The sequence below is a fragment of the Saimiri boliviensis genome, chromosome 10, assembly GCF_048565385.1.
Source record: "Saimiri boliviensis isolate mSaiBol1 chromosome 10, mSaiBol1.pri, whole genome shotgun sequence".
NCBI lineage: Eukaryota > Metazoa > Chordata > Mammalia > Primates > Cebidae > Saimiri > Saimiri boliviensis.
Window position 1 is genome coordinate 12,599,878 of NC_133458.1, and position 27,995 is coordinate 12,627,872.

Below are 27,995 nucleotides of genomic sequence, written 5' to 3' on the forward strand. Positions count from 1 at the left end.
TTTGTCAAAGTATATATTATAATGTTTAAGAATACACCCCAAAATCAAATTAGCCATCATAATTAAATGGAGATTTAAAATAAATACAAGTGGCACAAATTTTTTAAAAAGTGAAAATCTTTGCATAATTCCATAGTATTAGTCCATTTTTACACTTCTGAGAAAGACATACCAAGAGTGGGCAATTTAGAAAAGAAAGAGGTTCTTTGGACTTACAGTTCCACATGGCTGGGGAAACCACACAGTCATGGCAGGAGGTAAGGAGGAGCAAATCACATCTAACATGGATGGCAGCAGGCCAAAAAAGAGATTGTGGAGGAAAACTCCAATTTTTAAAATTATCAGATCTCATGAGACTTAACTATCTCAAGAACAGCATGGGAAAGACCTGCCCCCATGATTCAATTATCTCCCACCAGGTCCCTCCCATAATACATGGCAATTATAGGAGCTAGAAGATGAGATTTGGGTGGGGACACAGAGCCAAACCGTATCATTCCACCTGCCCGCCCCCCCAAATCTCATGTTCTCACATTTACAAACCAATCATACCTTCCCATTAGTCCCCAAGACTTAACTCATTTCAGTATTAACACAAAGGCCACAATCCAAAGTCTTATCCAAGACAAGGCAAGTCCCTATCATGTATAAGCTTGTAAAATCAAAAACCAGTTGGTTACTTCCTTGATACAAGTATTGGGTAAATACAGCCATTCAAAATGGGAGAAAATTGGCCAAAACAAAGGGGTTACAGGCCGCATGCAAATCCAAAATCCAGTGAGTCAGTCAAAGCTTAAAGCTCCAAAATTACTGACTCCATGTCACACATACAGGTCATGCTGATGGAAGAGGTGGGCCCCCATGGCCTTGGGCAGCTCTGTCCCTGTGGTTTTACAGGTCAATAGCACCTCTCCTGGCAGCTTTCACAGGCTAGTGTTGAGTGTCTGTGGCTTTTCCAGGGGCACAATGCAAGCTGTCAGTGGATCTACCATTTGGGGGTCTGGAGGATGGTGGATCTGTTCTCACAACTTCACTAGGTGGTACTCCAGTAGAGATGTTGTGTGGGGATTCTGACCCTACATTACCCTTCCACACTGCCCTGGCAGAGGTTTTCCATGAGGGGCCCACCCCTTCAGCAAAACCATCCATTTGCATACCTCCTCTGAAATCAAGATGGAGGTTCCCCAACCTCAATTCTTGAATTGGAGTTTCTCCAACCTCAGTCTACTCACAAGCTCAACACCACATGGAAGTTGCAAAGGCTTGGGGCTTCCACCCTCTAAAGCAACAACCTGAGCTGTACCTTTGCCACTTTTAGTCATGGCTGGAGTGACTGGGGTGCAAGGCACCAAGTTTGTAGACTGCATGAGGCAGAGGGACTCTGGGCCTGGCCCACAAAACCATTTTTTTCTCCTTAACCTCCAGGCCTGTAATGGGAGGGGCTGCTGCAAAGGTCATTGACATACCCTGGAGACATTTTCCCGATTGTCCTGGTGATTAACATTCAGCTATTGTTACTTATGCAAATTTCTACAGCCAGTTGAATTTCTCCTCATAAAATGGGTATTTTCTTTTCTATTGCATTGTCAGGCTGAAAATTTTTCAAACTTTTATGTTCCTTTTTTAAACTGAATGCTTTTAACAGAATCAAAATCACCTCTTGACTGTTTTGCCACTTAGAAATTTCTTCTGCCAGATATCCTAAATCATCTCTCTCAAGTTCAAAGTTCCACAAATCCTAGGGCAGAGGCAAAATGCCACCAGTCACTTTGCTAAAACATAACAAGAGTCACTTTTCCTACAGTTCACAACAAGTTCCTCATCTCCATCTGAGACCACCTCAGCCTGGATTTCATGGTCCACATTATTATCAGCATTTTGATCAAAGCCATTCAACAAGTCTCTTGGGAGTTCCAAACTGTCCCACATTGTCCTGTCTTCTTTCGAGCCCTCTAAACTGTTCCAACCTCTGCCTTGCACCCAGTTCCAAAGTTGCTTTCACAGTTTTTAGTATCTTTTCAGCAGCACCTCACTCCCAGTAACGATTTACTGTATTTGTCTATTTTCACAATGCTGATAAAGGCGTACCCAAGACTGGGCAATTTACAAGAGAAATCGTTTCCTTGGATATACAGTTCCATGTGGCTGGGAGGCTTCACAATTATGGTGGAAGGTAAGGAGGGGCAAGTTACGTCATATATGGATGGCAGAAGGCAGAAGGAGAGCTCATGCAGGGAAACTCCCATGTTTAAAATAATCAGATCTTGTAAGACTTATTCACTATCACAAGAACAACTTAAGAAAGACCTGCCTCCAGGATTCATTTATCTTCCCCTTGGTTCCTCCCACAACATGTGGGAATTATGGGAGCTACATGATAAGATTTGGGTGGGGACACAGAACAAAACCATATCCATTGTGTCCTGTGAAGATGACTATCTGTAGCCTAATCCATACTCTGAAATGTTGACACAACTAACATTAAAAGAAAGGAGAAAATATAAATATTTTGTAGAATTATCCTACTTCTTAAACTCAAAGGATTTGATAAATGATTCCTGTTAAAACTCTGAAATTTTGTTTATTCAGCTTTCCAGTCAAAACAAATGTTATTCTCAACATACAATTGCAGTGAAGCTTAGAAAAATCAAACACAAATTTTGTCTGCTTCACAAATTATAAGCAAAATGGTGAAGTAATAGAAACCATATCTGATTCTGCAATGATTTGTGGTGGCAATGCAAAACACCCATGAAAACAGAAGCTGTAAAAACGTGCAGTTTAATTTTCATAAACTAGGTGGGCCCTCTTGGGATGTGAATAACATAAAAAAATGAAAAATTACTTCTTATTTATTCTAGTGAAAGAAAGCATAAGAAGGAATTGTAAGGATGAATACAAGAGTACAATGTTACATCCATATTTATGCCCAATCACACACATCATTTTATAGGAGGAAAACTAAAACCAACTGTTATTGACAGGGTTTCAAAGTTATGAGTGGAACTATATTTAATCATTTGTACAAATTCGTTTTGCATAATCTACTCTGATAATTTTGAAGGACATCTGTGTTATATTATTAAATATTTTAGCTCATAAAAATATAATGACTTTCTTCTTCAACTTTCTAGAATGCATTGTATGTAGCATGAGTGCATAAGTGCCAGACTTATTTGCTTTATTCTATAATGCATTACTAAACTGCAGAACCATGTCTGTTATACAGAAAGAGCTCAGTAATCAAGTGATGAATGAATGAGTAAATTTTAACATTGATTGAAAAAATAATAAAGATAGTTTTCCTAATTTTCTTCCATAACACATCATGGAAATACCATTCATTAGTTTAATTCGCTAGGGAAAATTTTCTAGTATATGATTAATTTTGTTTCAAAAAACTGAAATTCAATTTATAAGCAGAAAACATAACTATCTGACACAGTAAGAATATAAACCCCATTACGTGGTTATTTATATCTATACATGATATAGATAAAAACATGCTATATGGTTATGGACATGTTCCTATCCATAACACATAGGTAGTTACGGAAACACAAACTTTCTAAAAATTTGTACTAAAACTCTAAAGTTTCAAAACACTATGATGGAATCTGATAAATTTTGTAAGTAAAAATAACAAAGAATTGAAGGTGAATATTTAACCAAATTTATTCCTAGTGCTAATATCTACTAAAAAAAGTCTAGAATAAATTACAACAAATAAAGAAAAAAAAACAAGAATGATAACTTCACAGAGAATAAAAATATTTCTTAAAGATAATAAGTATTTTAACAAACCAGAACACAGTATGTCACGGACATCAATGAATGAACAACTAAAAGCCATAATATCTGATTAATTTGTGTCAATTGATTAATTTGTATAGATTATTTATACTTATTAACCTGTTTAAGAAAAATACATAAGAGAGGACTTCATGGAAAAAAAATAAGGTATAGTAAAATAGTAAAAAATTTTAAAAACACACACACAAAACATAGACTCCTACCACTTAATAGCAAAACTAAACAAAATATAATCTGATTTTTAATTGGCAAATGACATAAGTAGGCATTTCTCTAAAGAACACACACAAATGGCCAAGCATATAAAAATATGCTCAATATCCCTAATCATCAGGGAAATGTATATCAAAACTATAATGAGATATCACCTCATGCCTATTAACTTGGCCATAGTTTTTTAAAAAGTGTTGATGAAAATGTGGAGAAATGTGAACCCTTGCACACTGTTGGTAGAACCCTTGTGCACTGTTTTACACAGATAATCCTAAGGGATATATTTTATTTATTTATTTATTTAGAGACAGAGTCTCACTATGTCGTCAAGCTGGAGTGCAGTGGCACTATCTTGGCTCACTATAACCTCCACCATCTGGGTTCACGTGATTCTCCTGCCTCAGCCTCCAGAGTACCTGGGATTACAGGCACATGCCACCATGCCCAGCTACTTTTTATTATTATTATTTTTAGTAGAGGGGTTTCACCATGTTGGCCAGGATGGTCTCAATCTCTTGACCTCATGATCTACCCACCTCAGCCTCCCAAAGTGCTGTAATTACAAGCATGAGCAACCACACCTAAGCAACTGTACCTGAACCAAGGAGTATGTTTATTACTCAGGCAGCTCCTAACATCAGGAAGAAGCTACAGAAATGGACCCTGGGACCAAATAGTATATTAGAGGATCTCCTGAAAATCTCTTGGTCTTTAATAATAGAGACAGGGAGACCCAGGAAACAGAGAGTAAATATGTGAAAAAGAAAGAAGCTTTAATGGCCACCAGGCAAGCCGGCTAACCTCAGAACTCCCTGGGTATACTTGTTAACTGCTAATGATATGGCAAGAACAGTTATCTCATTCTAAATGTTTATCCACTCCCAAACAAGGTTTAATTTCTTTCACCAGGGCAAAACATCTCAGGGTACATAGTTGTTATTAGTATAGTTCACTTCTTATCTTTTTAATCTTTGATACTAAATTATTTTCTTGTATAACACACATATTTAGCCTATTCATATTTAACCTTATACAACTAATTGTTGTTGTTGTTGTTGTTTTTTCTTAGATCCCTACGAGCCATCAAACTCCAAACAGTCAGGCAACCAGAACCTTAGGCAATGGCTTCCCTTTGCTGGGAACCCTCAGAAAGACGTCTGGGAGGAATCTGACTGCTGTTTTCCTCAAAACAATGCCATCCATCAGCAGGAAGCCGCTAAGACTAGTCATCGTCCATATTCTAACGGCAGTTACATGTACCACCTCATAGGGAGGAAATGATACTGAAGCAGTGGCAGACAAGTGCTGGGAAAGGGAGGGTGTGGTCGCTGGCTAGGGCTCCACCCCCAGGCCTGTGCCCACAGGACATAGGTGAGGACTGTCACTTCTGTTCTCCTGCCCAAATGTTGCATTTCCCAAGACTACCCTGACCCACCATGACCCCCTCCTGTTCCTATAAAAATCCTAAGCCTCTAACAGGCAGAGAAAACAACTGGCTGGATGTGGAAAGAAACACATCAGTGGAAGAAGAGACAAGTGGCTGGACATTAAGATGAACACATTGGCATAAGAGCACACTGACAGACACTGGCACACCAGCAGGCCACTGACCAGTGGAACAACACGGAGTTCGGCCAGGGTGGTTGGAGGGGATCCTGGCCACTAAAAATGGCCCAACTCCAGGGGAAAACCACCTTCCTACTCCATCTTTTTTTCTGGATCCCCCATATGCTAAGAGCTACTTCCACTAAATAAAACCTTTCACTCATTCTCCAAGCCCATGTGTGATCTGATTCTTCTGGTACACTAAGGCAAGAAACCCAGGGATACAGAAAGCCCTCTGTCCTTATGACAAGGCAGGGGGCCTAACTGAGCTGATAAACACAAGAAGCCTGTGGACACCTAAACTAAAAGGGTATATGGTAACACACACTCACTGGGGACTCAGGAGCTGTAAACATTCACACCCAGATGCTGCCTTGGGGTCAGATCCCTAGAGCCTGCTGTCTGCATGCTCCCTCCAGAGGTTTGAGCTGCAGAGCACTGAAGAACTTAGCCACACCCCCATCACATGCCCTGTGAGGGGGACAAGGGGATTTTTCCCATTTCAGTAAGATGAGCTTGCCTCCACAAACAAGACAAAGAGAAAAAATTGCTTAAATCCCACCCTGATAATTACCCCATTTCAGAATTTCTGAGACGCCCAAAAGGCAAAAAAGCAGACAGGAAAACAAATTACAATTTACCTAATAGCCACCCACATTGATGGCAATTTTTCTCTAGGGAGAGGCTGCATTGGAACACGCTGCTTAGACTTGGGACTTAAGTCACACCTCTCCAATTCTGCATATTTTCATACGCCTGTAGAAAAGTTTACATATGATAGTAAATGCCTGCAGTTTTCAGGCCCTTATGTTTTTACTTGCAAATTATATTAAACATTCAATGAAAAATTAATGCCAATCCTGAAGAAACCTTTGGAGAAACTAAAAAAAAGAGAAAACAGTTACCTAACCCTTTTCAGAGGCGAGCAACTCTTCTGCCCAAATCTGAGAAATTACAAGAAAATTATAGATGTCAAAGTCCTCAACAAATGCCAGCAAAACAAATCTAGCAAGATATAAAAAAGGTGACATGTCATGACCAATTGGGGTTTTGATGCCAAGACCAATGACATCCAGTGTCTTGAAAACCAATATTCTCATAGCTTTTTCACTGTTACAGGCAGGAGCGTACATTTGGTTTCTGTTACTTCAACTTTGCTGGAAAGAATTCCATAATTGTAACATAGTCTGGAGACTTTTTATTAAGACTAAGTTAATATAGATGATTTTTAAAGAAATGCTGTTTATTTTACACATGCTCTATATAGAAAACTCATTTTTATGTTTCTTTTCAAATCATAATCAATTGCCATTAATTACTGCCAACTAATTTTGATAGCTAAGTTAAAATGTATTTTCTCAAAGAATAATCATAATTATTAGCATGCCTGTACATAGTTAATGACATTAACTAAATATATAGTTAATGATGTAACTATATACTTAATGGAACATTAACTATATATAGTTAATATATAACTATATTATATAGTTTTAATGAAACATAATGTTCCATTAAAAGATAATGAATTATGAATAATTTTATACCAATATTAATTATTAAAATATCAGAGGAAGACATTATTGGTGGCATCAAATGTTTTCATTCATATATAAATATATATACACACACACATAGGAAAAAAAACGTAAATTTTACATTCTAATCTACCAAATGTCAAACACACAATTGCATTTCTTTCCTCCTAAAAACTGAGGTACTTTTTATACATTGTAATTTTACATAAGTTGTAGAACCTCCATTACATTATTATAACGTTTCCTTATATGATCTGTTAAAGTTAAATGAAAATAATAAAAACACAATTTTACCATATAAGTGCTATTTTAGGGATTTCCATTTTTAAAATTTGGTATAATTTTTCCTCTGCCTGAAGGAGTTCTTTTAAACTTTCTTGTAGCATGAGTTTGCTAATAATAAAGTCTTTCAGCTTTTCTATGCCTGAAAAACAATCTGCTTTTAGTTTTCAAAGTTTTGCCCAATGTAGAATTACATATGCAGAGAGCATTTTTTTTTTATTACAAGGCTTTAAATATTTTGTTCCAATGTCTTATAACTTATGTTGTTTCCAAGGAGTAAACTGCTCTTATTCTCATATTTGTTCTGTGTAAATCACACACCTTCCTTCTCTGCCCACTTTCAAGATTTTGTCTTTATCACTGTTTTGAGAAATTTGGTCACAATGCGTCCTGCTGTAGGTTCCTTTATGTTTTTTGTGTTCAGATTTAATTAAGATTTTTGAATCCGTGATGTAATAGTTTGCATCTGTTCTAAAAATGTTTTAAACACTGTGTTTTCAAATATTTTTCCTACTCAGCTTCCTTCTTTCTCACTTAAAGGAACGCGATAAAGACAGACATAAGAGCCATATCAAACCCTGAGCGCGAGAAAAGAGATGAATTCTGGGGTTTTAACCAGCCAGATTAGGGCAGAGTTTTTGAAACACAGCTTCTTTCCCACAGGAAAAAGAGAGGTAGCAGAGTTTTAGAAGAGACGCAGACCCAACAGTTTTGCATTTGCTCACACTTACCTTTTGAGATCCCGAACAAGCCCTCTGTTGAGACAGAAAAGGTTCCCTCGCCCTCTTCATGGGGAGTGAGGTGGGATATAGCTTGCTTCTCCGCTGCCCTGCTGCTCAAACCTCTAGAGGAAGCGTGCAGACAGGCAGGTGATGGGGCTCCAACCCCACAGCAGCATCTGCAGGGGGAACTTTTATGGCTTGTGAGGCCCCAGCTGTTGTGTGTTACCGTGTGCTCTTTTAGTTTAGCATCCACAGGTGACCTGGGTTTATCACCTCAATTAGACTCCCTGCCTTATGGCAAGGTCAGAGGGCGTTCTGTATCCCGGGGTTTCTTGCCTTAGTATACTGGAAGAATCAAATCACACATGGGCTTGGAGGGTGAGTGGAAGGTTATATTGAGTGAAAAAGTAGCTCTCTGCAGATGGGGGAGCCAGAAGGGGGATGAAGCGGGAAGATGGTTTTCTTCTAGAGTCGAGCCACACAGCAGCTGGGCTCCCCTCCAAATGCCCTGGCCAAACCCTGCATCATTCCTCTGGTCAATGGCCTGCCCACATGCCAGTTTCTGTCAGTGTGATCTTACACCAGTGCCTTCCTCTGGACACTCAGCCACTTGTGTCTTCTGCTGATGTGTTCCTCTCAATGTCCAGCCACTTGTGTCTCTGCCTGCTAAGGGTCTTGTGGTTTTTATAGGCAGAGAACGGGGACGTGGCAAGCCAGGGTATTCTTGGGAAATGCAGTATTTGCGCAGAGAAACAGAATTACCTGTCCTCACCTAGGGTCATGGGCACAGGCCCAGGGGTGGAGCCCTCACCAGGGACCATGCCCTTCCCTTCCCAGCACTTCCCTATCCCCCTACGTATCATTACTAGTCTCAAACTTCAACTATCTTTTGACATACTGAAGCCAAATGTGAGTTTAAGATATCATATAAACAGACAATAACCTTCGGACTAACAACCACAGGTGAATTCTGATTCCTTCATTGTAATTCCCTCCACAAGCACTGCCCAGCCCAGCCCATTTTGGTCAGTAAGGGCGTTCTCTTCAAGTTTGAAGACACTTGTTTACATTATTCACCTGACTGAGAGTGAAGAGGTCTTCTCTTTGCCAGGGCCTGAAATTGTTTTCCCAGGATTAGGGTAATCTCTATTGATAATCTTAAATAACAACAAAACTCACTAGAAGGATTGTCCTTGGTGGAGAGGGAAAATATCTTGCTGAAAAGAAACAAAAAATTAACTGTAAACAGACAGAACCTCTATACCTATGCTCTCTGCCAAGAGTTTCTGCTACCAAGTGGCTCTAGAATTGTTGCTTCTGTTTTGTGCTATGGTTGTAGGGTTAGTGTGTTTATCATGAAATTATTTTCTATTAGGAAACGGAGAGAAGCAAACAATATTTTTCAATACATTTCTTTAGAATATAAATTCTAGCAAGGCTTGGAGAAATGTAAATCTGAGAAATAAAAAATTTGTGGAGCAGCATACTTGCAGAATTCATTGCTTCTGATTGGTCATGGCCTCTGAAGTTACAGACTTAGAAAGGGTCATAAAATACACTATCATTTAAACCAGAGCAATTCTGAGAATAAGTAGGGTGCTATTTGTAATTACTTAGAATAACATATGTAAATGTGTCTGCCCTAGAAAACTGAGAGATGTGGTCACCTGAAATACCCGAAGAGCATAATAGATAAAAATCTTGGATTGCTTCAAGGTTTGAAAATTCCAGTGTAGCATCAATTGCCACTGACATCTGAGTTCTCCTACCTCAGCGTCAACTCAGAAATCATAGACTGTGTAGCTAGTACTGACCCACTGCCATCTGGTAAGGTCGATTTTAACTTTCCTTCCTCTTACTTTTTCAACTATTCTTTTTTACCTCAGATAAATTTACATTTCTTGTGTAGTTAATAAGTGAAATTATAAATGTAAAATTTTTATTTTCACTTGCCACTTCTGAAACAGTGTTTCTCTAAACTGTATGAGCCTAGAAAATTAAAACTCTATTTCTATTTATTGATCCATTAGGATATTGGGAAATCTAAAAGTGTGTTTATGCCAGAGAGAATACTCATGGTACCACTTCCTTTCACTCAGCTTGTACCAGAAGTTACATACATACAGGCCATATAGTTTTAAACATATGTTTTGTTAATTCATTAATTTATTCATTTATTAATTCATTCAATGTATATTGAATGTTAATTCATTCCATGTATATTTAGTATCTATTATGTGCCAGGCAGTGTTCCAGGTGCTTTAGATACATTAGTAGGCAGAAGATAATCCCCTTTTCTCACGGAACTAGCATTACAGTGGAAGAAAAATGTTTACATTTGTATTGAGGCCATACCACCAAAGTTTTCATTAGTATTCAATATCTTCAACTATGAAATAACTAAATTAAATTAATGTATTTAACCTTCTGAAAACAGAACAGATTACAGAATTTATATTTCAAAAAGTAATAGACACATTTTCTTCATCCATTCCAAAACCAGGGACTTCAGTTTTCCTTTTTAAGTTTACTTGAATAAATATGGATATATCTCTTATTTTCTCCTTTACACACAAACGTCAGTTGTAGTATTGGGATGCTTCTACTCATTGCCTCTTGCTCAGAAAAAAAAATATATCAAGAGGTTTATTCCACATAATAGTATATAGAGCTTCACAGTTTCATGCAGCATAATATTCCATTATATGAATGTACCAGAACTAATTTAACCAGCAGCTTAGACTGCATTGTTTGCTTCTACTTTTGCACTCTCATACACAATGCTACAATAAATAACAAAGATCATGTTGTTTTGGACATGCATAAGTATAACCATTGGATAAACCAATGATTGTTTATCCTTTGGAGAAATTGCAAGAATCTCTGCCTTTGTAATTTTGCCATATTACTAAGTTGTCATATAAAGGGTTTTCTGCCAACCATGATTCATGACAGTACCTAATTTTGGTTCCACTCACAGTATAATCAAACGTTTAACTTATCATTAATATGATAAGGTTAAAATATGTTGCTATGCATCTGCATGTGTTTAATTTCTATTTCTCTTTTTATGATTGAGGCTAGGTATTTTGACATTTGTATACATTTAAGAACCACTTGTGGTTTCTGATCTGTACCTACTTTGTTCTTACCCTTTCATTATTTTTTGATTGAAATTTTGATTTTCTTTTTATATAGCAGAAAGATATACCAATAAATTGCAAGTATTTAGTTCCCTGTGTTATATTTGACTTTTTAATGTGCGTTTTTAATTAACCACTCAGAAATATTTATTTTATGTTTAGTTAGTATTTATTACTTGTTTCTTTCTCTCTCTCTTTCTCTTTTTATTTTGTTTTGTTTTGTTTTTTGAGATAGAGTTTTGCTCTTGTTGCCCAACTCGACAAAATCTTGATCTTGGTGCAATCTTGGCTCACAGCAATTTCTGCCTCCTGAGTTCAAATGATTCTCCTGCTTCAGCCTTTTAAGTAGCTAGAATTGCAGGCACCCACCACTACACCAGGCTGATTTTGTGTTTTTAGTAGAAATGGGGTTTTACCATGTTGGTCAGGCTGGTCTCTAACTCCTGACCTCAAGTGATCCAACCACCTTGACCTCCCAAAGTGCTGGGATTACAGGCATGAGCCACCACACCTGGCCTATTTATTTGGTTTTAATTTTAGCTCTTGAGTCAGTTGGACCAGCCTTCCTACTGCCAAGGTTTCCATTTTTATACATTTTGACATACTTTTATGACATTATTTTTTAATTTAAATGTTTAATAAGTTTTGATTTTTAAATTTTTAGATTTTTAAAATTTTGTTTAATATAATATGTGGAGATGAGAGAGAGGCAGAGAGAGACAGAAAGAAAATAAAAAGGTATATTACTCTGGGATCTTAAAAATGTAATGAATAGACTTTACCCACAGATTAGAGAGGTACCACTACCATATCGTAAATTATTATTTCTATGAGGCTTAATCACTGGATTCCCTTTCCATTAATTTTTCTTTCTTGTCCATTCTTCTCCCAGACTCAAACTGCTCCAACTGTTAAAATTTCACAATATATTTTGGTATCTCAAAAATAACCTCCCCATGTTCCCTCTCTTGTCTTTTCCTTCAGGGTTTCCTTTTTATGCTTCTTTTTTCTTATGCATATTAGAATCAGTCATTTGAGATACAGTATGTAAAATAACATTAAGAAATAAAATTTTAATTAAGAAGAGCTGATGTTTTCATGATGTTGAATATAATTACAGACAATCTTAGTATGCCTTTTCATTCATTAAAGCCCAACTTTTATGTTTTAAATTTCCTTACATAGGATATGCACATTTCTTGTTATGTTTATTCCCATGTAATGTAATTTTGCATTATTGCTGTAAAAATGTTTAAATGAGTTGATTTTATGTTTAGTATCATCCTGACAGACTACAACATAAGTGATACAACAGTTCTCCCTAGGTCTGTGTTTCTCCTAGTACTCTGGTTTCCTCCCACATGCCAAACCTAGGTGAATTGGCAGGTAGATATTGTCTCAGTGTAAGTGACTCTGGTTGTGTGTGTGAATGTGCTCTACAATGGGATAATGTCCTGTCCAAGACTGGTGCCCACCTTGTGCCCTGAGCTGCCTGGACAGGCTCTAGCACCCACCACTCTGAACTGGAATAAGCAGGAAAATAATTTTTTAATGGTTATTTCTTAAATATACGTATAGCTAAAGTTTATTTCAGTGTTGAACATTAGGAGTTTATTTTTGTTTGTGTTTTTTGTTTGTTCGTTTTTTTTTTTTGAAATGGAGCCTCACTCTGTTGTCCAGGCTACAGTGCAGTGGCATAATGTTTTATTCTTTATTTAGAAATGTGATTTTTTTGTGGCCAGAAATATGCCTAGGAACTTATCTTATTTATATCATTAGCCTATGGTGAAACTTGTTTCACATTGTTTCACTAAAAGTTGAAGTTTCTAAGAACCTATGGGCTATGGTAAGAGAGGACCTACTGTATTTTGAATATGTACATGGAGAGACTTTTTAAGATTGTTGAGAAAAAAAATCCCTTTTTAGTTTTGTTGTTGTTATTGTCATTGTTGTGGTTACAAGACCTTCTTATGTTGCAAAGGCTAACATATATTTTTTCTATACCATAGATCACTGCAGCCTCCAAAGCCTGAACTCAATCGATCCTCCTGTCTCAGCCTCCAGAGTAGCTGGGACTACAGGCACACACCAAACCACACAGTTCCTTTCCGTTTAAAAACATCACAATCACAGACACACATGCACACACTCATGTTGTCTCGACCATTTTCTTCCTCTTTTTAAAAATTTGGCTGTTTATTTGTATTTTGTTTCATTGTAATCTGATGTTCTTTCAGCAGCAAAATGATAATAATCTCACTTTTTTAAAATCTGGAAATATATTACCCACAAGTAAACTAAGAATCACAGATTTAGGAAATCTGCTAAAAGCATGTGGAAGAACATAAAATATTCACATTGCCAATGGAATAAAAGGTAGTTTAATTTTATTTGATCTTGACAAATAGATAAATATAAATTTTAGAATTCTGTAAACGTTGTTTCCATTCTCTGCCTGAATTAGATTAAGACAAGATAATGAAACTTATTCCAATTTTTCTTAACCTTCACATCTAGAAAATGACGAGTAAACATCTGTCTCTCAAAAGGAAAAAAATGCTCCTTTTTAGAAAAATTGGTAGAATAATAAATAGTAGTACCAGCTGCCTATTTTTAAATTTATTTTCCCAGTCTTAAAACCAGGGGAAATTCATTTAATTAACATAATAGACAGTGCACATTGACACTTTCTGGACAATGGCTTAATCATTATTAGATGGGTCTTTTTAATTATTAAAAGCTGGGTCTTTTGAGCAGAAGTGGAAGCTAATGGGTTGCACTGCAGCTCAATAAAACCAATATAGAATCACACGAGCTACATTCCACAGCACTCCTCCTAGACCAGGAGTCAATTCTTCCACATTTCTCCTACCCTTCACTGATTCCTTTGCTCTAAGGTTGTTAATATAAGGGATGTGACAAGAAGATCTAGTTATTAAAAGTAGCTACACCAATTCTTATTAACTCCAACATTTTAATTTGCAGAGACAATATCTCCTAATCCTTGGATGAATAACGTCTAATACAGCATGGTTATGGTTTGTTATCCAGATTTTTTGTCACATAGCAGAAAACTGACATCTACTCTTGTGCCTTTCTTACTCCTATATCAGAGTGTTCACTGGCAACTCAATAAAATATATTTTTAAAATTTAGGTAAAATAAAGGCTCTTTTTTCTTTCTCTCTTTTTTTAACAGGCAAAAACTGAGAGGTGTTTTGTTTTATTTGTTTGTTTATTTATTTTTACCAGCAGATTTGTACTGAAAGAAATGTTAAGAAAGATCTTAAGCAGATGCATTGTATTATTTGGCAGAAACAGGGATGTATACCAAAATACAAAAATGAAATAAATAAAGGTAAAAATGCAACTTATAGCTCTTCATTTTAATTATTCCAAAGCAAAACTGACTTTTTAAAGCAAAAGAGTAGTCGTATCTTCATAGCATATGTAAAAATCAAATGAATGAAAGAAACAGCATGAAGGATAAAAAAAAGCATTATGAGTCTATACAATTTTAAGATCATTAACTCCACACATGAAATGGTATACTATTTGAAGGAAGATTCTAATATTTTAAAGACATATATGATAAACCCTAGAACAATCTTTAAACTATTTAGAGCTATGAATAACTCAACAGTATAGACACATTGAATCTTAAAAAATCTTATTAACCAAAAAAGGGCAGAAAAGAGAAAGAAAAAACAGAAAAAAAAAACAGACATCATCTATAGAAGTGGTATTTTAATACAACAATATCTATAACATTGAGCATTAGCAGTTTAATAACCAATTAAAAGACAGAAACTGTCAAATGGGATAAAAATGCAAGTCCCAATGATGAGCTACACATAAAACAAACCTGATTTAGAAATGAAGACATAAATTTGTTTAAAAAACTGATAAAGCATATATAACATGCAAATACCAAATTTTATAAAAAGAACTAAAATTATTATATTAATATCAAAGTAAATTTAGAACAAGAAATGTACCAGGACAGAAAAAAATATTGTACAATGATAAAAGGGTCAGCTCTCTAACATAAAAACACGAAACATAAGTGAAATAATCACAGAATTTCACAATATACACAGCAAAATTTGATATAACTCGAAGGAGAAATAGACCCTTCCACACATAATAGAAGACATCAACACCTCTCTCTCAGTAATTGATACATGTATACAGAAAATCCATCTCTCTGCCAATGAAGATTTTCTTTTATTTACTCAGCATAAAATGTCACATCATCTTCAATTCCTCCCTTCGAATACCTCATCTCTACTCAAGACTTAAATATTATGTCAGTCTGTTCCTTCTTGCTGAAGGAATGTATGTGATCTCTAAGAATCATAGAAAGTTCAAAATCATATCTTGGGATGATAACAATACTCATATTTATGAGTGCTAAATCACTAACAGATAAATTAATTAGCAATCATTAGATAACAATGATTTAATTTTTAAAATAGCACATTACTCCTAAATTCATGAAAATCATTATGGGGACATTGCTGTCTATGAAAATATTACTAGGTCTTCCTCAAGGAACAATTGCTGGCATCTGAAGAAAACTTCACAGAAACTACACTGACACTAACATTTAAAAAGTTGCCTAAATTTCAAGTCACTTTAAATTGCTCTATTGACATCAGCAATGTGTTCATATAAGATACGTGAAGGTTTCTCAGCTATCTTTAATAGCATGTCTTACCAGAGAATAGCACTGTCACTTTATTTTTCTTAACTGTATATACCATAAGGGACAGAGTAAAATATTAGATGAAGCTGTTTTTCATTAAACATTTCATTGATGACACTTGTGTTTGTTTCTTTGTGTGTGTGTATGTTTACCTTTTGAAAGCAAACTACCAAGATATTACTTTTATTGTGGGAATACAATTTTATGACATTTTATGATTTGAAACAGGTGATGGAAAGAAGTAACATATCTCAGAAATTATTTATAACTATCAATTCTAATGATTAATCTCTCAAAACAAATGTAAAGAAAATAAAGAACTAATCATATTTTAGAGATTTTTAAATATGTGATACAAATAGTTTATTTCTGAAAGTAGGTGTATAGAGTGGTTAAAAATAGAAGAGTTCATAAAACCCAAATCTAGTGTTAACCTGGATAGTAGGTGGCAATGGGATAGGTCATATTATGGTCTGCGTGAGACTAAGAGAGTTGGCAAGTTCCATGAAAGAAAGAGGGCAGGGCAGTCAATTAAGGAAATAAGAATTAGGCAGATGCCTACCAAATGTTATAGTCCAAATTGACTATGAACATTTCTAACAATGTGAATGAGAGATGAGCGTGCCTATATTGGCATGGACAGATATGGAAATGGAGATTAGTACATAAAGATTGAAGTTTTTAGGGAAATGATGCAGAATGATCCTCCCTGTCAAATGTACTTTGGAGTTTGCTACAGCTGGAAGGGGGAGAATATTGTTTGTTTGAGTTTGTAAGACAAAATTAATGGTAATCAATGTTTATTCACATTGCTTAAAAAAGCCATCTGTAATTCCAACTCTGCCTTCTCTTCCTACATCTCACTATATTCTCCAATTATCCTCTGTTGGTGTACTTGAACCCTATTTTACAACCATTCTGATTATTCACTACATTTTTATATATTGCTTAGCAAATGCATAGTCATTGTTCACTATTGGGCTTAAGTTTCCACTCACTCCGTGGCCCCTAATTCAGTTGTAATTGAAAACTCCATATTAGGTGGCTGCAAACACTTAATAAAACACTTAGAAAGGCCGGGCGCGGTGGCTCAAGCCTGTAATCCCAGCACTTTGGGAGGCCGAGGCGGGTGGATCACGAGGTCAAGAGATCGAGACCATCCTGGTCAACATGGTGAAACCCCGTCTCTACTAAAAGTGCAAAAAATTAGCTGGGCATGGTGGCGCGTGCCTGTAATCCCAGCTACTCAGGAGGCTGAGGCAGGAGAATTGCCTGAACCCAGGAGGCAGAGGTTGCGGTGAGCCAAGATCGCACCATTGCACTCCAGCCTGGGTAACAAGGGCGAAACTCAGTCTCAAAAAAAAAAAAAAAAAAAAAAAAAAACACTTAGAAAAAGTTATCACACTCATTTAACAGTGTTAAAATCTACCCCTTTTCAAATTTAAGCTGTTCATAATCTGAATTTTTTAAAATGTACGTATTTCCTGATTCTGGAACAATACCTGGCATATAATAGGTATTTAAATAAAATCTGTTGTATACATGTATATATGACCAGATAAGTAAATTGTTTATGGTTGAAAACAGAAGTATTGTGAGACTGAATACTTGACCTTGGACTAAGAAGCAAGTGCCAATGGCTTCAATGTCATTCAAAATTGAAAGAGCTGGCATTTATGGTCTTTAGAGCTCTAAAGATGTAGGTCCAAGTATTTTCTTATACACATATTTAAATATTTACCTGGTAATATTAACTTAAAAATTTAAGATAAAAATAAAAATTAAATATATTAAAATTATATATAAATATTAAAACAATATTATATATAAATTAATGTTAGTATTGTAAAATTAATAATTGGTATTATAAATGCCATTTCTACATTTATAATACCAATTCTGTTTTATGTTAATATTAAATTGAATTTTATTTCATTCAATAAGCTGTTCTCTTTTACCCAGAAGAGAGCATTAGCTATAAAATAGCCTGTAACTTTTACCTTCATCTGTGAAGATGTCTACTTTTATAAGTTAAATAATCATAGTGCTATTTAAATAATTTTATTTCCACAGGTAAAGCTAATGTTTAAACTTAATGATACTTCATACCATGATATTGTAAAGGTTTACATTTTACATTGTAGGAATTACCAATATATGATTCTCAATCTCTATTATTATAGTGTTTAAGATCCATGTTTACTTAAAATAATAGGCTGCAGTTCCCTTGCCTTATTTTGCATAAAAGTTTATTTAACATACTATATTTTAACTACCAGCTTATATCTTTTATCTGCGCCTACAGAGATATTATGCATGCATTACCACATTAATGTTCTTAAGAAAAGTAGAAATTGTTCAGATACAACTTTTTATACTCATATATGTGTTTGAGTGAATGCTGGATATTAAGAAAACATACAGCAGGATAAGGTATAATCTGTTGTGTTTGTTTGCACTAATTCGGTAAATTGTGAATATTCAGTGACTTTAGTAAAATAATAAGTATTCAACAGAGTAATAAAAAATTTCCTTTCCTAAAATGTACATTTCATTGTGTACACTTAAGGCAAACAACATGATGTTATGAAATTCATACATTATACATACATACATTATATGTATTTTGTGTATCATATGTATTTTATGTGTGTGTATAATACATGGAATCCATATATTATATAGAATCCATCATATATGATGGATTCTTTCAGAGACATTGAAAACCTTTGAAAAATACGAAAAAAGAATGAGTTTAGAAGTATAATATTGCATCCTCTTTGGCTTGTATTTTCTATCCCATCATCATTTTAAATTGTCCAATGCCTATTTTGAATTTTGAAAGGTTTGGCTAAACATTATACTAAATGTATATGGTATTTATATGCCATCATATATTGGTAATTCCTACAATGTAAAATGTAAACCTTTACAATATCATGATATTAGCCACTCTTTCCTCATGTTAATTGTTTAACTTTTATTATTTTAAAGTTATCATTTAACTTTAATTAAATGGTAGTGGTAGTTTCAAAAATACAATACTAACTGTTTATTTAGAAATTGTGTAAAGTCCATAATCCATACTCTTTTTGAAATATTTTATTGAAAGTTGATAACTATATATATATATATATATATATATATATATATATATATGTGTGTGTGTGTGTGTGTGTGTGTGTGTATGTGTACATAATGGCTGATGTCCTTGGTTTTTGTTGATACTTAAATATTAACACAATTGGTTTTAGCTTTTTGGGGAGCACTTTCAGAGACATTGAAAACCTTTGAAAAATAGGAAAAAAAATGATTTAGAAGTATAATATTGCATCCTCTTTGGCTTGTATTTTCTATCCCATCATCATTTTAAATTGTCCAATGCCTATTTTACATTTTGAAAGGTTTGGCTAAACATTATACTAAATGCCACTCTTCCATCATGTTAATTGTTTAACTTTTATTATTTTAAAGTTATCATTTAACTTTAGTTAAATGGTAATGGTAGTTTCAAAAATACAATAGTAACTGTTTATTTAGAAATTGTGTAAAGTCAGTCAATAGTGAAATGTCTGCTGTCATGAAATAACATTCTTACCAAAAGGATTTTGTTTTTAATAATGACAATAACAGCAAGGACACCTCCTATGTGTAGACTTCTTCTAAGCACTTTATATATTATTGCTAATCTTTACAAAAACTTATGAGGTATGTATTATTATTAGCTCCATCTCACCTATATAAAAACTAAGGCATGGAGAAGTTAAATTACTTGTGCCAGATTACCCAATTGCAGATCCATAATCCATACTCTTTTTGAAATATTTTATCGAAAGTTGATGACTATATAACAGGTTTTTTTCCTAACACTAAAAAGTATCCTTAATGCATTAAAGACTTAACAGATGACTCAAAACTGTAAAAAAAAAAAAATACTAGAAAAAAAATACAGGAAAAGCTGCTTGACATTGGACATGGCAAATTTTTTTTGGGGGGGGAGGTGATATAATATTCAAATTACAAGCAACTAGAGCAAAACTAAACAAACAAGATTATACCAAACTAAAATCCTTCTACACAGCAAAGGAAACAACTGACAGAGAAGAGGCAACCAGCAGTATGGCAGAGAATATCTGCAAACCATACACCTGATAAGGGGTGAATATACAAAATATATAAGAGACTCAACTCAATAACAATAAAGCAAGTAACTTGATTAGAAAATGGTCCAGGGTCCTGAATAGATTCTTCTCAGAAGAAGTCACAAATGGCCACGGTACCTAAAAAGATGTTCAACATCACTAATCATCAGCTAAATGCAAATCAAAACTGCAATGAGATATTACTCATGCCTGTTAGAATGATTATAATAATAATGGCAAGAGATAGCAAATGTTGATGAAGATGTGAACAAAAGGTAATCCTTATATAAGGCTAGTTGGACTGTAAGGTGGTGTGGCTGTATGGAAAACAGTAAGGAGGTTGCTTAAAAATTTAAAAAATAGGACTACCATAGGATCCAGCAATTTCATGTCTGCTTATACATAGAAAGGAAATTACATCAGTATGTCAAAGAGATGTCTGCACTCTCATGTTTATTGCAGCATCATTCACAATATAGCCAAGATATAGAACCAACAGATGAGTGAAAAAAATATGTGAACAGATAAGTGAAAAAAATAACACACATGCACACACATACACACATACAGACACACACACACACACATACATACATACACATACATAATGGAATACTATTCAGCCTTAAAAAAAGATAATCATGTCATTTACAACAACATGGACAAACTTGGAAGAAATTATGTGAAATGAGCCAAGCACAGAAGGAAAAGTTCTACATGCTCTTACTTACACAGGGAATCTAGAAAGTTGAACTCATAGTAGTAGAGAGCAGAATGGTGGTTATCAGGGACTAGTAGGAGGTGGGGTTGGGGAATGGGGAAATGTTGGTCAAAGGACACATAATTTCAGTTAGACAGGATACATAAGTTCCAAAAATCTATTGTACAGTGTTGTGACTATATTTAATAATAATGTACTGAATACAGTACTTGAAAATTGCAAAGACAGTAGACCTCAAATGTTTCACACACACAGAAAATATGTATGGTGACAAAAAACATGTTAGTTATCTTCATTTAATCATTCTGCAATGCATATATACATAAAAACATCACCTATACCTCATAAATATGTATTGCAAAAATAAATAATAGCCACGTCATGACATGCATTTTGGTGTGACTGGCATATCCATTCACATTACCACTGCTGAAATAGCACTATTGTATTTTATTGTAGCTTTAACTTTTATTTTAGATTCAGGGTTTGCTCCATGGGTATACTGTATAATTCTGAGGTTTGGGGTATGAATGACTGTGTCACACAGGTAATATGCATAGTACCCAATAGTTTTTCAACCCTTGGCCCCCTTCTTTTCTCCCCATCTAGTAGTCCCCAGTGTTTATTGTTTACATCTTTATGAACCTGTGTACCCAAAGTTTATCTCCCACTTATAAGTGAGAACATGCTATATTTGGTTTTCTGTTACTGAGTTAATTCACTTATGCCCTCCAGCTGCATCCATGTTGCTGCAAAACAAACGATTTCATTCTTTTTTTATGACTGTGTAGTATTCCATGGTGTATGTATACCACATTTTCTCTAAATTCTCCAATGAGGAACACCTAAGTTGATTCCATGCCCTTGCCATCGTGAATAGTGCTGTGATGAACATATGAGTGCATGTGTCTTTTTGGTAGAATGATTTGTTTTCCTTTAGGTAATATACCTAGTAATGGGATTGCTGAGTTAAATGGTAGTTCTGTTATTCGTTCTTTGAGAAATCTTCAAAACGGTTTCCACAGTGGCTGAACTACATTGTCAACAGTGTGCAAGCATTCCTTTTACTCAGCAGCCTTACCATCATCTGTTATTATTTGACTTTTTAATAAGCCATTTCAACTGATGTGAGATGGTATCTCATTGGAGTTTTGATTTGTGTTTATCTAATTATTAGTAATCTTGAGCATTATTTTATGATTGTTGTTCGCTTGTATGTCTTCTTTTGAGGAGTGCTTGATCATGTTTTTTTACCTACTTTTACTGGGGTTGATTTTTGCTTATTGAATTGTTTAAGTTCCTTATAAATTCCTGTCAGATGTGTAATTTGTGAATATTTTCTCCCATTCTGTGGGTTGCCTTTTCACCCTGTTGATAGTCTCTTTTGCTGAAGTAGCACTCTTAGAGACTTCTTCTGTACATATATCTTTAAACACTATCCTACTGGTGTCAGAGTGTGGTCCGTACATCCATTTACTTATAAAAAGACATTCTTAAGTTATGCTTTGTGAGCTGTCTTAATTTTACAATTACCTATTTTTTCTATCCAGAACTATCTTCTATTTATGACAAGAGTTTCTGTTATGCCTATGGATGGTTAATTTTATGTGTCAATCTGGCTAGCCTACAGGGCCCAGTTCTTTGGTACAACACTAGTCTGGATGTTGCTGTAAAAGTATTTTGTAGATATGATTAACATTTCCAATCGGTTGACTTTGCTTTTTATAATGAGGATTATTCCTCATAACATAGGTGAGCCTTATCCAATCAGTTGAAGATTGTGAGAGCAAAAAGTAAGATTTGCCAGAAGAGGAGGTACCCAGCTTCAAGACTGTAACATAAACCCTTCCTGAGCTTCTAGCTACTGGCCTGTCCTACAAATTTTCAGTTTGTCAGCCCCCAGAATCATTCAAATTAATTGCTAAAATTAATTGATTAAAATCTCCCACCCTCCCTCCCTTTTCTTCTTTCCTTGTTTCCTTCCTTCCCTCCCTCCCTCCCTTCCCTTTCCTTCCTTCCTTCTTCCTATCCTTCCTTCTTCTTTTCTTCTTTCTTTCTCTCTCTCTTTCTCTCTCTTTTGGTCTGGTCTTTCTTTTGATAATCCTGACTATATAGCCCCTTGGATCATTTTTTACAAATAAGCATAATCAATCTTGAATAATCATTGAGTAAATAATGCCGCTTTTTCAGCCATTTCCAGGGTTCAAGCAGTACATTAGGAAAATAAAATGAGAACATTATTGAACATTTACTTAGTAATTTTATGGATGCTGTATGAAAATAAAACATTTTTCATTTTGAAATCTTAAATTTAGTTTTAGATTTTAACAAATTTATAGAGTTAGAAAAATTGTCTTCTTAGATATTTAAAATAGTGATTCCACTAAAAAAATTGCTTTAATTTTGAAGTCTACTTTCTTTGAAATTGATATTGGTTCAAGTGGCTTTATCTCTTCCTCATATTTATTTCCTCTGTATGATATTTTTTATAAAAATGATGAGGAAGAGAGGAATTACTGGCACCCAACATATTGGGGCCCTTAAACTTTTGTGTGTCTCCTCATTCATCTTCAGGTCTTATCATTATAACATCTCTATGAAGTAAGCTTGACTTAGATTTACTTTCTGGTTTGATTTTCTTTTATTATGTATAGATACCTTTTTGTAAGAGTTGAAAGTTGTATTGCAGAAGAAAAACCTGTAGTACTGAAAAGACAAGCATAGCTGACTATATTGATGTTTTAATACAGTTTTACTTAGGTATGCAGGTTCAAAAATTTTTAACGTATTGAGTTTCCCTTAATAAGTAGCATATCATATTTGCATGCCTTGCTCTTCTTTTCTGTTTCCAGCCATGAAGGGAGATTTTTAAATCCAGTAAAAACACAAATGTATGCTATGTGCACTAATTTTTCGGGGACACTGGTATTACTGTTCTCTTAGGAACTGGTATTCTCTATTTTCCATAACTGAGTTATCCAAAAGTTCATTCAACCAGAAGTACTGTGGTATCCACACACAGTAATGTTAGCATTTTAAGTCATTAAAGTATTTTTATAGATAAAACAGAAAAAAAAAAAAACCCAGCTTACATACATTGACATTCTCCTAAGGACAACCAGTATGTTTTAAATTACATCATTGGCTCATTATTATTCCATTATTTTGAATAAATATTGCATGTGAAAAATGAAACTGTCATGAGATATTACAAGGATATATCACTGAAGATTTATTCAGGAAACAAATCTATGTTTTTTTGTTTAAAAGGGTTTAAGCAAAATCATGACTTTCTGCAACTGTTAGAAGAACTGGAGAAGAGAAAGTTAAGACGGATGCTCCTGCAGATATGGGTAGTTGCTTCCCAAAGTCAAATATACACATGTAGATCTTGGATCAAAGCACAGAAGTGCAGGTGAACAAAAGGAGTTCATGGGAAAACCTGAAATGTTCTCCACAAGGCAGACTGGAAGCTAGGAGATAGGTCTGAGGAGCTGCTGACTTTGTCATAAGGGAATCTGTGAAACAAACATCAAAATTGAACCACTGATGAAGCCTTTGGTCTAACACCCATGGCCTTATAGGAATTACATTTTACTTCTACCTTCAATATCTCCAGGAAATTTCCATCACTGGAAATATCTAACTCAGAACTAAGCAGGAAAGAGCTCCCAGGCAAGGATGAAAATGCTGGTCAGAGTGCCATACTAATCACAGATAACCCATTACAAAAAAATGTATCTATCTCTTTATATTGTAGTGCACAGAGCTATGAAATATCTAACACAAGTATGAAACCTGGATAATTCTGCCAAAAGATCTGGAAAATCACAATTAAGACCACATTGAGGGAATCTGTGCAGAAAAAATTAGACAAAGCAGAAACCAAGAGAAGCAGATATGGAAAACAATAATAACCTAGAGAGAAAATGGAAGAGTAGGAATCAGTCAGTTATAGGATTTGAGTGAAAATTGGGCTCTGGGATCAGGTAAATTTGGCTAGATATTTGGGGCATATTTCTTTTCTTTTCTTATCTGGTAAATATAGATTTCTGGTTCTTGGAATAAAAAGTGCCCTGACCAGAGAAACTTCCCAGATAAATATGTTAAGTAATGTAAACATTTAAAAACAACATAACTGCTATCCTTATAAAATGAACTGATAAGTCATCATAGCATAGTAAATGCAGACTATGGAGAAAGAATATCTGGATTCCAATTTTAACTCTGTCACTTATTAGCTTACCCTTATTAGCTTACACTTACTAGCTTATAAGAGAGTTACCCTATCTATCTGTGTCTCAGCTTCTTATGTATCAATTTAGGATGCTATTATTGGGAGGTATTAAGAGAATTAAATGAATTACTGTCTGTAGAGTTTCTACAAATGTTTCTAGTAAGTAGTAAGTACATGCTAATGCTTGTTAATAACAATGGATAAAGAGATGAACCTTAAAATATAAAATAATTTTTTAAAAAATTATCTCTCTGAATATAATAGAGACCAAGACCATTGCCACAAGTATTCCAGAAAAGACAATCAAGAAAATAATGAATAGTAGGAAATTTCATAGCCACTATCTGTAAATTTTCTTTGCTCTATTGATTCTTCTTTCAATTCTAATGAGTGTGCCATTTAGAAATAGGATGCTAAAAGAGATCTTGGTCAGTAAGGTTTCTCCTTTCTGTTAATCAATATGGATTACCCATTTCTACATGTTATCAAAATAATAATTGATCTCTCAATATTGGAAAATCTGGGCTCTTACATGAAAAGATAGCAGAGGTAGTTAAAAAAGTCCCATGGACTAATGAGTTCCACAATATGTAACTATTTTCTAATGTTATTTATCATGAAGTTCCAGGTTCTAACCAGATAACAGTGATATCTGTGGACCCTTAAGTATACTCTGATTAATAATAAGAACAATTGTGTACAACAAATGAATAAATAAATGAACAATAATTCCACATACTGTATGTTCAATAAATGATACTATTAAGCATTAGGCCTTACTTTGTTACTAGATTATAAATGTTTTTCCAAAACTGAAATTTTAAACATGGTTTGTTTAGGATTTTTGGATATCTTCAGTGGAAGATCTGCCCATGTATCTATCTCATATAAGAAGTGGCCTACTTTATTATATCTGTTTTTCCTCCTTTCTTTAGTTCTTCCTTTCCTTCCTTCCTTCTTTCTTTCTTCCTTTCTTCCTTTCTTTTTCCTTTCCTTCTTGATCTGTAAGATTGTTAAGAGATGCACTCACATTTTCCAATGAGTAATGCTACTAATAATACATTCTAATAAAATCATCAGCTTTTACTCTGTATATTTCATTTTGTTTGTTGAACTCTTTACAAGGTCTTAACAAACATGTCATTTTGTTATTGTTTTTGTTGTGATTATTTTACTCTTTCTAATCTTTACGTTTTATATTATATCAATATTGCTATACTTTCATTTTTATTTGCCAATTATAAAAATTTCCCAATTTTAATTTATATGTTTTATCTGTTTTTTAAACTGATGCCTTGCAAAGAACATAAAACTAAATTTTTCACTAAGCTAGTTTATATTCAATATCAGACTTCACGGGGGCAGTAATTGCTACATCTGCATTGCCACAGTGTTGGGCACCAAAGAAATAACTGGGAAATCTTTGTGGCTTTACAGTTGTTCATTCTCCATTCAAACACAGTCTGTCTTAAACTTTTTATATTCTTTATTTAACTGAAATCTGGTTTCTCTCTGGTGTTTCCCTCTCTCAAATGGAGCTATATATTTTTTTAATCTCTCTTGTATGTTGAGAGTGTAAGCTTAACACACATAAATACTTTTCATACAACAAACACTTTTAGGTGTTTCTCTGGGTCTATAGTTATGCTAGGTATTAAACATATTAAGTTTAAAAACGAAAACAAAACAGACATTTCTGCTAGAGAGTTACAATCCACCAGGGGAAGGAAACTAAAATAAACAAATCACTATTATTTGGAGTTAACTTTACTTAAAAGAATCAACAAGGCACTTCATAGGCAACAGAAAAAAGGCATGTATCATCTCGAAGCTGTTTTGAATTCTGAATGAGGGTAGGGGATAAAATGGTGAGGGAAGGTTTCATAAAAAAAGTATCACTTATGCTGATTTATAAATAACTAGTGAAATTCCAAAGGACAGACCAAAAGAAGGTATCTCAGGGAAAAAGCCAGTGTATTCAAAGAACATGAAAGAAACCAGGGAAAGATGTACGAACTGCAGTTGTCAACTTAGACAGACTTAGATTAAGGGTGGTCTCAAATGCCACATCACTGGAAATGCAATTTATCTAACAGTTTGCTTGTACCAGCTTGTGAAATTGAACTCTGTGCATGTCTTTCTAAATTGGCCTTCAATTAGGTAAGGTTGGTGGCTTGAAATTCAACATAACTGGAGTAATCATTCCATAAGAAGTGACAAACACTACAAACCAGGGCTTTTTAGCTCAGAGATCCAATTGTTATGTGTCTAATAGCACTCTACTTCCTTAATCATATGTGAAATAAGGAGTCATTAAAAAAATTTAAATCAGGGTATGACATCTAGATTTGCATTTCTACTAGTTTCCTCTCTCTGTTGTATCAAATTTCCACAAACCTGGTGGTTTGAAACACCACGCATTTATTTATTGTATTGTTTTGGAGATCCAAATTCTGAAATGGGTCTCCACTGGCTAAAATCAAGGTGTCTCCAGGGCCGCATTTTTCCTGGAAGCTTTAAGGGAGAATCCTCTTCTTCTTCCTCTTCCTCTCCCTCCTCTTCCTCCTCTTCCTCTTCCTCCTCCCCCGCCTCCTCTTTTTTTTTTTTTTTTTTTTTTTTTTTTTTTTTTTTTTTTTTTGCCTTTTCTAGCTTCTAGAGGCTGACTACAGTTCTTGACTCATGACCTCTGCATTATTCAAAGCCAAAAATGGCTGGAAGAGTCTTTTTCACTTCATTCCACTCTGACACTATTCCTTATTCTTCTCCCTTGTGCCTATAAGGGCCCTCATGATGATGATTGGCCCAGGTGAATAATCTAAGATATCTGCCCCATCTCAAGGTCAGCTGATTAGCAAACTCAGTTGCACTTGCT